Source organism: Alosa alosa, chromosome 22 (assembly GCF_017589495.1).
Source record: "Alosa alosa isolate M-15738 ecotype Scorff River chromosome 22, AALO_Geno_1.1, whole genome shotgun sequence".
In the NCBI taxonomy this organism is placed as follows: domain Eukaryota; kingdom Metazoa; phylum Chordata; class Actinopteri; order Clupeiformes; family Clupeidae; genus Alosa; species Alosa alosa.
Window position 1 is genome coordinate 21,009,538 of NC_063210.1, and position 4,520 is coordinate 21,014,057.

A 4,520-nucleotide genomic window follows, 5' to 3' on the forward strand; every position below is an offset into this window, starting at 1 on the left:
GCTGTGTCTGGAAAACAGAGGGGAAGACCAATCATGTAACACAACAGATCAATGTAAAAAAAAAAATACCATCATGTTTCACAAATATCCTCATGGTTCACCGCACGGAGAGGAAAAAAACCCCAACAACTACACCACAGTATTCCCGTGCCTCTCTCAGACATAAGATAAAATAAGAAATAAAAAAACTAGGAATAAGTGGGAGAAAGTCTACCTTGATTTGTTGAGTAGAGTCAGAGGTAGCAGTGAAGCTCGGGGCCTCATTGCTGGGCTTTATATGGACTAGCCTCGGGCCAGCGTTTCGCAACATCACACAGGTCTCCTCCTCACAACCACTTTGATTGGATGAGATTTTTACATAACTGCAGGGGTCCCTATGTTCCAGAGAGTTCTGCAAACTTGACCCCTGTGCTTCTAAAAAAAAAAAACTGTGTATGTGTGTTGGTATATTTGTGTTTGGGAGGGGGAGGGGGGGTATGTTTTTTTCCCCTCAGCATTTTTGACTTTGAAAGAAGTCTGAAAACATCTGGAAAACAGTAAAGCAGGCTTGAACTCATGCGTTTAGCAAGAGAGTGAGAGGCATCCCCTGGGTGTCCTTGAGAGAGCATGCCCTCACTTGTTTTGTTAGCTATGGTATGTGCCAACTACTTTGGTTCTCTTCATCCACCCAGGTTCAAAATACTAGACAACCTACAGTATACAACCTACAGAAATATTTAAATGTGCACAATGTAATAAACTTGCATCAATGATATATTGAGACCACACTTCCTTGAATTTCCCCTTGGGGATCAATAAAGTATCTATCTATCTATCTATCTATCTATCTATCTATCTATCTATCTATCTATCTGTCTGTCTAAGTATTTGAATGACATGTTCTTTTTTCATACTCTCAAAACTCTTTTTTCATACTATCTGCAACTCAGTAGCTTTACAATCTGGATCATATACTCCCTTTTGGGGTGCCTAAAAACCTGCCTCCCCACAAAAACATTCCCAGACACGTGGACCATTATGTAACTGCATTCACAAGGAACTGATGGATTGAGCTGAACAGTGCAATAGGGCAAATGTACATATCATTATCACCCATTTTTGGTGCAATTTTTTGAAAACCTATGGCCTGTTCTGTACAAACAGACTTCATTCTGGGAGAGCATAATGACATGTTGTGCTTTGGTTATTTTATGCATTTGTGAGGGGTCGTGGAGAAAGTGGAGATACAGTATAGGCAGCATTCTGGTGCAAGCAGTGGCTGTTTACGGTAACACTTTATTTTAACGTGTCACTGTTACAGTGTACCTACCTAATTAGGTACAGTGGTACAACCTGTGTAACAACATGTACTATCAGGTACTCTCATTGTACTTGCATTATGTCTTTGTGGGTACCTACATTTAGTTGTTACATTTCAATACTGAGTGCTTTCTGAGTGCTTTTACAAAACTTTGCCAATTGGCTGGATCTGCTGGATGGGGTAAATCTGGTCATGATAGATTTGATATACAAACCATTCTTAGCTCCAGTCAAGGCCTCATTTTCTTCAGTGTACATGTAACAGCTGTGCTGCTACAACCTTGTTACTCTTTGATACAGTGGAATAAACCTATTAAGTGTACTTACTTACATGTACATATGACATGCATGTTATGTCTTCGATGTCTTGGAACAGGTCTACTAGTCACACCGTGCACTTTTTTTGCAGGCGGTCACAAATATGTGATTAGAACATACACAAACCGAGAATTCCACACTATGATGTGAACATTATCCTCTGGTATTTTTTCCATAGACTGTACAAAGAACACTGAAACTATAGATCATTCGCTTAGAATTCCAGAAGGAGCCAGGAAAAGAATTAACTCCTCAATAAGTTAAACTGTGCTGCATAAAATTACCCCTCAATCTCATAGCATTCTGTAATAGAGTAATTGTTTCAGAATATATGAGGTTAATTAGAATGAACAAAGCCAGCTTCATTCCTCTCACACGGGTTGAAATATGCAGCACTTATAAAGACTCCTTGTAAAGTCTAAAAGCATTGAAAGCATTCATCCTAACAACAGACCTCATGACTGAAGGTCTAGATTATATGGAATATATTGTTTCTTCGTGTGGGAGGCCATTCGCCTGATAACAAACAAATCATTACTTCTGTCTTCGACTGGTTGTCTGTCCCAATAGTCTGTGAAGATTCTTAAATGTAGGGTTTCAATTGGCATGTTTACATTAGTCTTCAGAATATGTCTTTGGTGATCAGCCATGGCACATCACTGTTTACACGTACAGCGAAAGACATTGCTGCAGTTGTGTGTAGATTCTGTTACTGACAATGTTGCAGGACTTATAACTCCCAGTGTCCTGCAGAACGCATTAGCCTTTACACTATGAAAAGACATGTGGTCAAATGCCTATAAGCAAGTGGTTTGAGTGATCAGATCACAACACATCTTTGTGATTGTTTACACTTGACCACTTTGTGATTGGATCAAGACACATTGAAAACAAATGTAAAGGAGGGGTCAGTGTGACATGATTTGGCAGCCGTTGATCACTGCTACTACCGTCAACAAAACCCCAATCAGGAAATCTAGCGGTACACTCTAAAAAATTATTCATGAGGTTAGTAGATGAAACTTAAAATGAAGAACATTTTCGACATAAAAAAATTAAGTTTGTTACTTGTACATGTATAGGTGAGTTGACAACTTATTTTAAGGAGTTTGTCATACTGAAAAAGAAAGAAAGCTGTCTCAACTTATTAATGTATGGATTTTCAACACACAGTCTTGCTTTCACCTAACAATAAGTATTAAGTTACTGAAACTTGTAAATCTCGTGACCAAACTTATAAAGCTGATAACACGACTAAACGTTCAGAACCTTCCAGACCACGCCTGAGGGGGTCATCCCTATGTTCCCCGGGTCCTATGTTCCCCGCTACCTTTTTTGAAAAAAGGGTCCTATGTTCCCCACTGCTTCCAAGTAGACTGCAGCCGCACGGCAAGGCGCGGGTTGTTGTTGCTCCGTGCCCACACTTTGTGATGAGGGAAGGAGAGTGGGCTCCGCAAACTGAAGTTCTTTGCACTGTGGCGCAGTGCGGAGCCCAGTGTGATATAGTCACGTTTAATCGATTTAATTGTAACAGTAGCTGCTTGAAATAGCTGCTTGACTTATATGCGGTTTAATGCGCATCGATAATTTCAGAAGATGAAAAGAAGGTTCAACAGATGCTAAGAGAGACGAGTTTAAGTTAATAATGCTAGGCTATGTTAGCATAAACTCAACTTAGGCTACCTATAAAGCATGCTTATGACATCAATAAATAAGGAAAATATTCACATATACACACACTCACATATATCCGTTTTATTTAACCAGAAACACACAATCCCTTCAGTCAACACAGTTACAACAGACGTGCGGACCGGTGACAGCTTTTGGTGGAAAACACTTTGTGATGACGGAAGGAAGAGGGGGCGCCGCGAACTGAAGTTCTTTGCACAGAGGCAGAAAAGGAGCCCAGTCGCGATATAGTCACGTTTAATTGATTTAATTGAGACACTTAAGTCTTGTTTGTAACAGTAGCTGGTGTCAGTGGCAATCAGCCTAATGACACAGCCCCACCTGTTTTACTATGATTTTTGGCTCACTGTCTTGCTGCAACGGCCTGATGTTTAAATCTAGCCGAGTCTGCATGGCTTCAGTCCCAAGCTTGTCATTGTCTTTGCACTTGGCATGTCATTGTTGATTCTTACTGTACAAGAGGTGAAGGAGGTGATCTAAAATAGCCTTTGGTTGAGCTGTCGGAAGAATGGGATTAATTTTAATGGAACAAAGAGATATCAAACTATACTGGGCTGTAGACCCAAAGGGACATTTTTGGATTATTGACGAGTCAGACCAAAGGGGCTTCGGAGCAACGCGCAGTCCCCCCTGCAGCGTGCCAGCGAACGGAAAAATTAACAAAACAAACCAATTAAATATCAACTTAAAAAGGCATGTAGTTGTAGCGCGTTTCTTCTGTGAGAGGTGCAGCTCGTGTGTGTTGCTGTCCTCAATTTAAGCGGACAATGCAAAGTTACCTAGAATGTTAACTTTGAACTCGTTATATTCAGTAAGCACTACACAAGTAAAACCATTGTAGGCCTATGTTATAAAAAATGTTCTTCATCTATTCTTTTACTCCGCTATGCTCAACGTGGAAGTTAGGAAAATCGCCCTTCTGGCTTGTGTCAATATTGCAATCGCGGCGGCGTATGTGTAGGTCTACCTGGTGTGCTACGGCAAGCAACATTGAAAAATACACTTTGCTACCGTTTGTGCACGAAATGTGCACTCGCAAGCATATCCCATGCAATTTCCGTGGTCAGATACAAGGAGGGGAACATAGGACCCTTTTCTACAAAAAGGGTCCTATGTTCCCCGGTCCCATACAAATAGCGGGGAACATAGGTCCCGGGGAACATAGGTACGCTCCCCGCCTGAGAAGTAACAGAAATGCTGGCACAGGATCC

At 41.0% G+C, this 4,520-nt stretch overlaps 1 protein-coding gene across 1 annotated transcript in view; it reads right to left on the reverse strand.

The window, feature by feature from the left end:
- The window catches only part of rbp4 (retinol binding protein 4, plasma), a 2,346-nt gene extending 2,043 nt beyond the window's left edge, over positions 1 to 303 (reverse strand). Inside the window, exons 1-2 of the mRNA XM_048233300.1 lie at positions 215 to 303; positions 1 to 7 (exon numbers count right to left, since the gene is read on the reverse strand). The exon at positions 1 to 7 is cut by the window's left edge and continues 113 nt beyond it. The gene's annotated coding sequence lies outside the window, so the exon portion shown is untranslated. The remainder of the gene's footprint in view (positions 8 to 214) is intronic.
- Positions 304 to 4,520: the final 4,217 nt, after the last annotated feature.